Below are 12751 nucleotides of genomic sequence, written 5' to 3' on the forward strand. Positions count from 1 at the left end.
GTCCCGACGAGCCACCCCCCCCCACACACACACACTATTTATTTATTCACAGCTCCGTCACGTGGGGGACGCAAGGGGCTGCTCGAGAGGCCCGGGAAGCAAAGCTGCCGCCGGCCGTGGCCGGGATGCCGGTCTCCGCCGACCGTTCTGCGAAAACCTGTGGAAACCACCTAGTGTCGGTCCCGTGACGAAGGGGACGAGGGAGGCGTCGTCTCCTGTGGGGGTGCCCGGGGAGTCCGCGGGGGTGCCGGGGAGTCCATGCGGGTGCCGGGGAGGCCACGGCGGTGCCAGGGAGTCTGCGGGGTGCCCGGGGAGTCCATGCGGGGGTGCTGGGGAGTCTGCGGGGTGCCCGGGGAGTCTGATGACCGCCGAGGCATGAGCTACACATGGCGAGGGGCACAGGTCTCAGGCGTTGGGGTCACCGTGTTCTGACGACTGCGGACATTCACGCGAAGGCCACCAAACTAAGGCGCCCAGCCGGCGACCTCCCCCTTCGGACATCGCGACGCCGGCTCTCCCCGGCGTCGGTCGGTTCTGCTCATCGTCCGATTCCACAGAGACCGAGCGGCGGGGCGGGCGCTTCCGCCACCGCGTGGAAGCCGCTCTTCACGCCGGCGCCCTGCGTTTTAGTTTCTAGATGTGATTTTTCTGCTGCTGCTTTATTCCCGGAGAGGGAGTGCAGCCCGATGGCCGGACCCGGGCTCCTTCGGGCTCCCCAAAGCTCTGCTCATGCCCCCCGTGCTATCCTGAGCCTCGGTGTACCCCCGTCCGTCCGGCCGTGTGTTTGCAGCCCACGCAGCTCATCCGAGGAAACCACCCCGAGTGTTCACTGAGCGGCACGCCCGTACTGCCCCTCCCCTCCCCCCCCAGGTGAACCCCCCCCACCGCCGCTCCCCTGCGCGCAGTGACAACGTTCCATCCCCTGTGTTAGAGAACAGGTGTGCTTCGTTCACGCGCTGGGAAGGAAGTTTTCATCACACTGTTAGGCCGAATGAAGGTGATGCACGGGACTCGCCCCGGGCGCGGCGTTAGGGCGTCGGCCTCCGGGGTGCGAGCCAGGCCCCCGGGCGTCGCCTCGCTGCCCCGTGCCGGGTTCGGGCCCGCGGGCCAGCTGCGGACCGGGACCTGTGCGTGACACGTGCTGGCCGCCACGCGACGCGGGCAGGACAGGACTTGAGGAGGGACTCGGCGGGGTGAGGAGCGCGGTTTCCACCGCGAACACGTGCTACTTCGTGGCGCCGTTTCCAGCGGCAGCCAGGGCATTCTGGAACCTACGAGCCCTCGACGACGAGTCTGTCGCTGGCAGCTCGCCTGGGGCGGCGGGAGCCGGCCACGGGCCGCCCCGCAGGGGTCACAGGAGACCTCGCGGCCCCCGTGGACGGCCCTGGAGTGCAGAAGCCACGCTGGCCACCGACACCGGCCACGAGCGCCCCGCACGTCTGGGGACTGTCCCCGCTTGGTGCACAGGGACCCCGGCTCCACGCTTCAGGCTCGAGGGTATTTTAACAGGATAAAGGGGTGACAGGGAGATGTGTCTGCTCAACTCGAAGTCCGCGCATCCCATGAGAAGGCGGGCCGCCTCCCCGCCACGTCCCACCTCTCTGGGACGGGGGAGCCGCAGCCTCTCGCGGCGTCGGCTCGTGGCCTGTCCCCTCCCGCCGGGAGGAGCGGTGGCCGGACCGTGGTCCCAGTGGCTCCGTGTCCTTCCTCGGAGCGCGGGGTCCCGGAGTCAGCCGTGGAGGTGCCGCCGACACCAGCTCTCCTTCCAGACGCGGGCGCGGGGACCCCGCTCTGCGCAGGACGCGGAGGGCGTCCGTCTGTCCTCACCCCCAGTGCCGCCGCAGCTCTGTCCCGTGGGAGCCGTGGCTCATGTGCGATGGGGGGCGGGGGGAACCGCCTCAGAGGGGCAGAGGCGCTCGCGGACACCGTGGGAAAACTAGGGGGGACAGTCAAACCCCCGGGTGGCCTGGCGCAGCCGTGAGCTCCCCAAGCCCTCGTGCGGGCGCGGCTGCGGAGGTGCCTGGGGAGTCTGTGGGGTGCCCAGGGAGTCTGAGGGGTGCCCAGGGAGTCTGGGGGGTGTCTGGGGAGTCTGAGGGGTGCCTGGGGAGTCTGGGGGATGCCCGGGGAGGCTGCGGGGTGCCCGGGGAGTCTGGGGGATGCCCGGGGAGGCTGAGGGGTGCCCGGGGAGTCTGCGGGGTGCCCGGGGAGTCTGGGGGGTGCCCAGGGAGGCGGCAGAGGTGCCTGGGGAGTCTGAGGGGTGTCCGGGGAGTCTGAGGGGTGCCTGGGGAGTCTGGGGGGTGCCCGGGAAGTCTGCGGGGTGCCCGGGGTGGGGGGCCTTGCAGGTTAGAAAGAGAAGAAGATTTCGGCCCAGAAAGCTGCTGTCGTCGCGAGCACACGCAACGCCCTGTGCCCGTCGCCAGCCGCAGCCGCGGTTCGTGCCGAGAGAGCAGCAAAAACCGCCGATTTGACGGCACGTTCTGTCGGTGCCGACTCGGAATCGGGGCGCTGATACGTCTGTACTTTTTTCAAGGCTGTTTCTTCGTTAGTGCTGCACAGATGCTAATTTTTTCGCTTTGATTTGGTGTACGACGGCACTGCGTGGTGGGTGCATGTGTGACTGTGCGCACATGCGTGTGCGCGTGTGTGTGAGCACGTGTGCAGCACAGAGGAAGTGAGAGGGATGCGCTATTGGAGAGGTCAGGGTTTTTTGTACCCTGGAGTAACAGTTGCACGTCCTGCACGCGGAAGCCCGTGCTCCCCGAGGATGCACACGGAGGCAGGAGATGGCTGTGGTTCGAGGCCGCACCGGCCGGGGCGAGGGTGGGCGGCCGCCACCCGGGAGCCACGCCTGTGCCGCTGTCCACGCCCATTTCTCCCTCGCGCCTCCGCGGCCGGGTCGCTCCTCCCTGGAGCAAGCGCCGGACAGGCGGGACTTCTGAGGCCTGTTGCTGCCGCGCACCCCACGGTACGTCCTCGGTCACCTCCCATGTCTGCGCCAGGAAAACGATCGAGGTGAAGGCTAAACCACATCCGGGTGAATTGGCAGCACGGTAGTTCAAGAGCGAAGGATTTCGAATGGTAAATACGGTTTAGCTAGTAACGAGCACAGGCCTAATCGTTTTCCCTGAGGAAATATGATTCGAGTATCTAAATGAAGTATCATGTCATACATTAGCATCAGCTTTTTTATGTTTAGTTCTGCTGAACATGACACTGGGAATTTTAGAAAAGACGATTAAATGTATTTATTTAAGATACGTAGGTATCAGCGTATGTGTGTGTGTGTTGTGATTTCAAAAAGCTAAATGCCCCTTTGTGAATATGAATGAGCCTCGTAGATAAATGTCTGATGTCGCGTGTCTCAATCGATATGTCTGGAACTTAGAACCAAAATATTCTCCACGCCAATATCCCAGACTAGACCCAAAAGTAAAAGACAAGTTTGATCACCTGAGTCAGGTGCAATTTTTATAAAAAAGTATCCGGAACTCGAGAAGGCATCATTAAGGCTGAAAACAGCTTTTTGGTGGTCTTGTTCCTTCCTGGCACTCCCCCCCTCCCCCACCCCCCCATGGCCCGGTCACTCTCGAACTGGAAGGAACTGGTGTCGAGGAGAAAGTGGGAAAGTCAAATCAATTTGGCAGAATTTGGGGGGAAGTCGAGTTCACTACTATTTCAGTATTTCCCGTGTTTTGCTAATAAGGCGTGACAAATGCAGTCACCTTTAATGCTCCTTGTACTAATAACACCAGGAAATAACTCACCGTAATTGTTACCTCCGGCCAGTCATCAAGTCGACCGATGCAGAGAAACAGCGGCAGGTTTGGCCCGGGCCGCACCTGCGAGACGGTGCCCGCCGGTTTCTGCTCCGTCTGTACCTATGTGGCCTTTTCAGAGCAAGGACACACACCGGTGTCCTTCAACGCCCGCCGCCCGAGCCTCCGCGCTGTGCTGATGTAACGGACATCCCCTCGGCGGGGGCGGGGGCCAGGGACCGCTCCAGACCGCCGTTTCAGAGAAGGGGCCTTTTCCTAACTTCACACCCTGGGGAAGTATTCCAAATGATCATTTCTACTAAAAGGGTTTTTCTCTTTTCTCGGTCACCTTTTATAAATTTCCGAAAGAAGTTTGGCAGAGGTACAAAGGAACACCTCCCCAGTTAATACGTCAGAAAGGAGCGAGGAAATATTGCTACCATCTTCATGGAGGTAAAAGAGAAAAGAAAGGCAAACAGCCTCCGCTAAGGAGAAGCGGTCCAGGTGCATCCCTAATGGCTCCATTGTCCGGGCGGGTGGATGCCTCACTCAGTAGACGCGCGAGTTTCTGCTGTGTAGCCAATAACGCCGAGGTGCTCAGCTGATCCAAACAATCGCTCAGGAGCTGCCTCGTATGAGGTATCAACTCTCCTTTCAGAATCAGCATCTCTTGAAAAATTGTGTGCACTTAGCCTTTCTCTCCTCCACCCTCTAGTTCTGGAAGACAATAAGCCATTCAGCTGTCCGAGTTCAGCAGAAATGTAATGCTAATTAACAGTCAGCCTTCGCCTTATAGCATCTAATTAAACAATGGAGAATCGACTCCACTCATTAGCCTTCGGAGGATGTCACCACACGCTCAAATGTGCATGAGACTCTGTGTCCCTTTGCCGCCGGCCGCAGAGGCCACTTACACTGCCATGTCCCCAGACGCGAGCCGTCCTTACAGGTGCACCTTCTCCACTTGTTGAGGGCGAGGAAGCTTCCTCAGTCAAGATGAGCAGTTAGCTGTGCGCACAAAGAAAACACAGGGGGGTAGAGCAAGCAAAAACAGCAACGACGAACTCTCGCGGAACGCGGCGCAGGTGTGAGAGTCACACGGGGAAGATGGAGACCTTGGAAGTGACATCCGACCTGAGGGGCAGAGAACCGTGATCTGTCTGGCGCTGGGCAGGGCCCGCCCCCCCCCCCGCCCCCGCCGCCCCGAGGCGCCCGGTCTGAGCGGTGTCCCCGGCGCACGCCTGGTGAAGACTTCCGGCCCTTTCTGAGGGACATTGATTAGCTTAGGCCCCTAGGTTCCCATCGGGTGCGTCGTGGTAGTTATAAAAATTCACTACCAGGAAGTAACAGAAGTCTGGACTTTACGAAAAGATTGATGGTGATAATTACAGTGTTGAGTTCCTTGAAAGTGGAACACGATGACTTTACGAGACAAAGAGAAAGTCTGAAAACCGTGACGCTAATGTACAGATTCCCAGACTTTCGCAGGTTTTCAACTAATACTTGAAAAGTAGATGAATTAGTTTTCAAAAAAGTAAAACACGCTTTAACTCAGAATAACCAATTCTCCTGAGTCTCTTTTGCTTCTGTGGTTAATATGCAAACCACTGATTAACCAAATGGCAGGGAACGCAATTTTAAGCCACTTTTAAATTTAGAAACAGAAAAAAAGAGAAAAGCACAGTGTGTCTCTTGTCCAGAATTATTTAGCGCATTTGCGGGCTATTTCATGATGTGTTACAGGCAAGTCTAATGTCATCCATACGAAGAAACAGGGAGTATGAGATTATAAGCCATATTTTGGGTGTCATTTTCTCCCTAAACTTAAGAACGCTAAATGCAAAAAGCACACTGCATTCAGATACTCAGCCATCTCGGTTTGTGTTTGAGGCCTGCTCGTCCTCGCGCCCGCTGAGGGGCCTAACCCGGGAAGACTCCCTTTTCCTCTACTGAGAAGAGTTACCCGTGGGTCTCCTGTGTACGGTTTCCTTTTTCAGCTTAAATCAGGTCAGTCCGAGGGCACTTCTGGCTGAGAAACCGTTCCTCGTTTATCAAAGGCCAAGGCTCACCTAGCAAGTGCTTAGTGATGAGTATAATTTTTTCCTATTGAAGATCAGAAATAAATCAAGGCTGGCTTTGTGTCTTTAGTGACTGTCTTAATCTCCTGTGTTCGTGAATGAAATAAAAACAATCGGACGTAAACAACATCGTAATCAACGTGCCGAATCATGGTCTCCCACCGGGTGACGCACAGACCGCGGGGGGCTCGGCGTCTGTGTGTGTCACATCCCCTCTCAGGGCCCGGCCGCGGGATGGCGTCTGCCGGTGGCGCCGTGCGGCGGGCTCCCTCGCCGGGATTTCTCTCCAAAGACGTCTGACGGGCACTGCAGCCAGCCCAGTCCGCGGGCAGAAGCCGCGGCGCGTCCTCGGAATTTAGCGACAGCCGGCAACAGGGGATACTGCAAACGACGGCTTCCCCGAAGAGCGCGTTCCAGCTTTAATTGCCGAATCTATTTTCCAGGGAGAATGCAGAGAACATAATTGGCCACACGCACAAAAATTGTCAGTCGCTGCTGCCCGAGGATAAGCGGCAGCGTCGAGGAACGGAGGAGCGAATAGGTCATTATCGTCTTTAACTTTGGAGGGCGCGTCTGGAAGGCTGTCTTTGGGGACCGCTGAAGCTACATGCCACGTCCTGCCGTTCCCTTAAGAGGACACAGGGGAGAGGCTTACAGGTGACGTGAGGCTATGGGAGACGTGGCTCTTTTATGAGCCGATCCTTATTTTTCCTCTCTCTCTTTTTTTTTTATGTAGAGGTGAGGAAAGTTTGCTCTTTCCGCTGGAACGACGAAGGGGACGGACCCAAACCCCGTGTGCGCGCGTTGCACACGCGAATGCTGCTGTCGGCGTGCGATTTCTTCCCGGACAAACTGAGACGCGTTTGTGTGCTGCGGCCGCCGCTGGCTCTGCTAGAGGCGCTGGGGAGGATCCTGCAGCGGCTGCCTCTCGTTCGGGGTTGTTCGTCTGGAAGCGGAGGTGGCGCACGAGGCTATCGGGAGCAGGGGACAGTGGACGCCTCTCGCGAGGGCGCGTCAGCGAGCGGTCGCACCTTCCCGCCCCCGGGCTGCTGCTGTCGGCGCGAGCCCCTCTGCAGTTTCCAGCAGGTTTGGGGAGCGTGCGTTTAAGTGCGCGCGAGCCGTCGACTGAACCGTTCTGAGTTTTCAGGTAATTCCTTGACTTTTTTTTTTTTTTCCTCCCTCCTGCGGCAGGTGGAGATCGTGTAGCAAAGTGCATAGACCGAAATAAATCTGATATGTGGGGAGGCATTATAATGAGACACTAATGAGGGCCTGGAGTCCAAAGGAAGACTGTCACCCAGAAATAGTGATCGGAGAGAGCGCGCTAATGAGAACTCAGTGCGGCGCGCAGCCCCCACGGTCCCTCTGTGCCCGCCCGTCCTCTGTCCTCCCCTCACTGAGCCCTGCGGGGCCGCTCCAGCTGGGAACACACCCTGCACCCCGGGGTGCACCCCGCTCCGGGCTGGAGCGCACCCCCCCCCCCCCGCCCCGCGCCAAAGACGCCTAGGGCGCGCTGGGGAGAGCGGCGCCTGGCGGGCAGGCTCCATCTCCGCTGGACACGGTGCGGGCGTTTGCACAACGACCTTGAGCCGTGCATCACTCGAGGCAAACACTGGTGTCCTCATCCTCTTTTTCTTAAAACGGCCGCGGACTTTTCGGCTTTCAAAATCACACACCCTACTCTTGCTTATCAGGTAGATTAGAATTCTTTGCTGGGTCTAAAATATCTATCGGCAGTGAAATTTTTCCGTTATCTTACTTGAGCAGACCACGTGAACCCACGTTTAATTTCTCCTGTTGAACATAAAGCGCTTCTCTAAGCAACAGCCTGGACAAAAGCATCCCATCCTGGACCGACATGGCTTTCCCCATCCCAAGACTTTCTGTTCATTGGAAAGTGATCACCGCTTTATTGAAAGGCTTACACTGCATCAGTTAGTGACTTAAAAAGATTATGCCATTGCACGAGGAAGGAAACAGGAAGTCCTAAGGTCATGCAAAAAAACAAAAACAAAAACGCGTTTATTCTCTCGTTTCTTCCTTCAAGTGTCAGCAACATTACACTGTGTCAGTGAACATATGCTTCTGGTGGTTAAGACAAGGTTGTGTTTTGTGGCATCGGCGAGGCTGGCTAGTGCCTGCATTTGCATCGTCCCGAGTGGCTGCCGCCTTCCAGCGGGCAGAGGACGAGGCCGGCGGGCCTCACCCCGGAACGGCCGCGTCCCTCTCCAGGCCGTTCCCAGTTGAGAATGCTCCGTTCTCCTCCATTGTCCTCCTGACAAATGGTGAATGTCCTCCATTTGCAGTGCCTGACCTTGACTAATTATGTACAATCGGCGCAGCTGGCCCCGGCCCTGCCGAGTGCTGTGACCCCAGCGCTGGCGAGCGGCTTCTCACCGCCGCCCTCGACTCGGGCTGAGAACTTCATCACCAGGGACAATGCCCTTCTCCGTGCCGGCTCGCCTTTCGCGACGCCCCCTGTCCCCATATGTTGACAAATAATTTATATTCATATCCTGCTTCGTCCCTAAATGTTTTCACCGACTAGATTAAAACAGGTTAGAGAAGTTTTTCGGAAACTCATCTGTCAAAATATCTCTGCTAAATCGTGAAAGAAAGAAAAGGGACTAGAGGAGAGAATACACACAGCACCCTTGACTTGAATGGTGTTTGTTTTCCGGTCCTGTGTCAGGATTCGCTGTGAACATTCGCATGAGCGATTTTTAAGTAGATGGTTTTAACCGCGGGCCAGGTGAGCACAAATAAAGGCAGCCTCTGCAATCAGTGCTATCCTCAGGCTTTGCAAAAACGGAATAAAGATGCCATTCGCTTGTTTATTATATAAGAATAAATGCCAAGTGTTGTTTTGCTGGTTAAAATGGAATAAATCTTTTAATTCTGAAAGCCTATTTCTAACAAAAGGGCCATTCGAAGGACATTTTATTATAGCGTCTGTTTTCTTCTACATCGTGATTTTCCAAGTTTTCTCTATACCGTGCATGTTATAGGAATTTGTTTTTAGACAAGATTTCTTTTCTTGGAGACAAGGGAAGCTTTACCAATTTTCTTGTAAAAAGAAACTGCTGGGGAAAGTTGGTGTTTAAAAATACAAAATGCAAGCAGTTAAAATTTGCAACGTCAAAAAATATAGAATATAAAAACTATGCAATAGGGCTCATCTAATACTTTAAACCTTAAAGGACAGCTTGCTGTTTAGTAAAACCACGTGTTGTGCGTTGAGTAAGGGCGCAGCCTCTTTTTACAGGGCCGAGAAGGATCTTGCGCCGTCATCCCAATCAACACACTATTTTGAAGGTCCAGCTCAACACCGCGGCGGAGAGCAGAGGCGGTGACGCCCGTATTTCCATATTCATGCGCGTGGGCGACGCTGGGGGCGTTTGCTAGGAAACCCGCGTTCTCTGCAGCGCGGGCTGGCCTGCTCGGCAGGCACCGGCGGCAGGCGATTTCAACCCTTCTGCTTTTCCCTGAAAGGACACAGAAGAAAAAATTTAAAAGAAAATATCAGTATTTAAAAAATAAGGCTTTTTTTTAAAGGAATGACATCTTTAATTTCTAATAGACCGAAATGCCATAAGGAGTCTGGGATGCTAAAGGGAGTGGAAACCAAGCGTTTCATGTCTTATATTTTTGTAGTATCGATGGTAATTGGCTTCACAGACTGGAGAACGGTGAAGTAAAACGAACTCCTTTCCATACGTCTGCTCATGATATTAAGGAAAAATAATGGTCACCGCCACAAAATAAGAAGAAAGACTGCACGCGAGAAAGACGCCCCACTTTGTTGAAAGAATAAAGTGTTTTTAAGACTTTTATCATGAAATCACACACACTTAAAATAATAATCGCTAATTAGATACACCAAAAATCCTGTCGAAACTTTTAAAAACTGGCATATTCGTGGAAGTTGTGGAATACATTTCTTCCAGGCGGGTCAGCATGGGGCCTCTCCCGGTACGGTCAGGCCGCCCGCCTGTCCTTGTTCCTGGCCGATCGATCGGGAGCCTTCCGCTGGGCCCCGGTGTCTTGTTTTGTTTTTTAAGACAAGAAAAGCGTCTTCCTTTTTGGCTATTCAGAAGCGAAACGCGCCAGTTCGTGCAGTATCGGTGCCACGTCCCGCGGCTCCCCTCTCTCTCTTCGGGAAGGGTTGTGATCCGTTCTGTGGACTGCTGGGCTCTTCGGGTCACCGAGACATCATAGCTCGCTTTCCTGCAGGGAGACTGGCCACCACGAGGTGTGCCGACGGGCCACGTCCTCTGCCCCACGCCCTCAGAGCAGGGGAGGAAGGCGAGTCCCCTGCTTCTCCTTGGCTCCTTTATAAACCTCTGCCCTGAAGTCTCCTAAGAAAAACACCTTAACCTCTTCTAAAATAAAATGGAGGTAAAGGTATTTCAGAAGGCTGGTCACAATAACACCTGCTAATATGTTAAATCAGGTAAACATACCCCGGGAGGGGAAGACTGTCATGGACTTGCTGTAGGGTGAGTCAGAGTTTCAAGGTAGAGTTAGCAAAAAACAAAACAAAACAAAACAAAAAAACAACAAAAAAACAACCAGTTAGTGGTACCTCTCAGTCGGGTGAACGTTTTTTGTTTTTTGGTTTCTGTTCTCCCTTAAGTCATCATCTGATATTACTTATTTTTGCACAACACAGGGAGTTCCTATTTCAGATAAACTTTTGCAGTAGGAAATGAAGCCTCCTTCAAGGGCTGGCTTATGAGACTGATCAAACATGAGGCTTCTCTGCTTACTCAGCTCTTTGCCTACAAATAACCCCAAACAACCTAAAAGGGAAATGTGAAGAAAATGCTCGACGTGTGTGTCAAAACTATTTTTTGATATTTGTCCACAACTTGACACCTTTGTAAATCTTGAGTTAATAACCATATCCAGTTGTACATTTAAAATGGTGCTAGGGAGATGAGCGGAATTATGCAAGGGTCTGAGGCCTCAAAGCCAGCTCGATTCATGTAATTTTCACGTAATTTCATGAAATTTATGATAAAATTTATAATACATTTATAATAAAAAAGTTCAACTTTAAGTTGTAAAATAACGCATTTACACATGACGATTATCTTTCCAGATTATTGCCTTGAATCTTCCACAATGGACAAATGAAAAAAAAACGCAGAAATAGAAATTACAGCTGATTGCTTGGTTGAGCCAGAATGGTACCCGCTGCCATGAGAGCCTGGGAGGTGGGCTGAGCGTCATTTAACAAGAGATTTTTAAAGATGGATTCAAGAGACTGTTCTAGCACACGACAAATTCAATAGAGTAAAGACATGCCAAGTCCCCTCCCAGTTCAGATGAAAGAAGAAATTGCTGATGTGTTCAGTGGAATGATGTCATGAGCATTCGCCTTTAAAATCGACGCCTTTCTCAAACTGGAGGATGACATCGTCAGAGGCTATGTTTCGGTGAGCCCCAGAGCAGACTGCTAGCAGTTTCCAGAGCTGGTGTGGGGAGGTGACTCTGTCTGCCGAGCAAGCCATGTGCCCTGGAGAAGGGGCTGTCCTTCCGCAGGGCTGAGGATCCCCTCCTGTGACGTGTGGCCCTGAGACACGCCCAGACTTCAGCGAGAACAGCCTTCCCCCACCTGTGGTCCCCAGCACCCCACGCCGATTTCCTCCATGCACCTCTACAACCCGGATGCACCTTCCTTTCTCCACCCGTCTGCTCCACAAGTCCCAGAGCCTCGAGGGCAGCTCGCACTTCTGTCTTCTCCGGCTCATGCCCGGCGCTCGGCGCCAGACCAACGGCAAACACAAGCATCATTAGGTGTCAGCAAAAGGCGGCTGAATAAATGGATAAACCAAAGATGGACAGGTGTGTTTCTATTTCTACATGAGTGTTCACGTTCTGCTTGCTGAAGGTAAAGCAGCAAGAAGACCAGTCAAAGACGGCACGGAAATCGTTTCTCATTCGAAGTATAAATCAGCAAGTTAATCTCCAGCGTTAAGAAACAAGCCTTTTGGACTCTTGCCCTAACATTTTGTTTTAGCGCAGACATATTTGAAGTTTTAGAGTTAAGGAACATGTTTCTCATGGATGCAACCCCTGCCATCATCACCATCCACTTTCCAGAACTTTGAGAGAGGAGCAAAATATAAACTAAGCCAAAAGCGACGGCAAAAAAACTTGGTTCATTCATCTGTAAAATGGAAACAGTTGTTCCTTCCTCTCAGGATTGTTTGACTAGTAAATGTTTGATAACTGCTTAGTGTAATATATGGAACAAGAGAAGTACTTTTAAAAAAAGGAAGGTGAGAAAAATATAAAACCTCCAAATCGCTCGAGAGGAAATCTGTCACACCCACTGGCTTTGTAGACGGAGTAGGGTGGTGGCCACCTAGCTGCCCTGTGCCCGAACCTCACCTCTGAGGCTCTTGAAGCCCAGCATGCTCCGGAAAGTTGACAGCTTGGCCATTGATGGTTCAGCAGGCTCCCCTCCCGGACAGCTCCCGGCCCCCCACCCCTCCCCAGACCTCACCTCTGCATCACCCACCTCCCCAATCCCAGCCTCCCCACCCAGCGCCATCGCACGGGAACCAAACGCCATCGCAGGAAACCTGGAGCGAGCGAATGGACCAACGAAGCCTGTATCTTCATTTGCAAAAGCGTCTCTATTTCTATAAAAATACTCACTATTCTTGTTCCAAACTGAATGCAAGCACCTGTGAAATTTCCTCCCAGACAACCGTTTTGTGAACTAGATTTGGAGGGATGTCATCCGGAGATGCGGCCCAAAATAGGAACTTCGTGTTTAAAAACGCCGCAGGCTCTCTCAGTGGACCGGTTCTCGGCCTCATTTCCAGACTCCTGGAGCCCAATACTCTCTTGGGCTGTCCCACCAGGGCCTGTGGGAGCCTCAGACCCCGTGCGGACGTGACTCTC

This window comes from Rousettus aegyptiacus, unplaced genomic scaffold (assembly GCF_014176215.1).
Source record: "Rousettus aegyptiacus isolate mRouAeg1 unplaced genomic scaffold, mRouAeg1.p scaffold_m13_p_8, whole genome shotgun sequence".
Classification (NCBI taxonomy): Eukaryota; Metazoa; Chordata; class Mammalia; order Chiroptera; family Pteropodidae; genus Rousettus; species Rousettus aegyptiacus.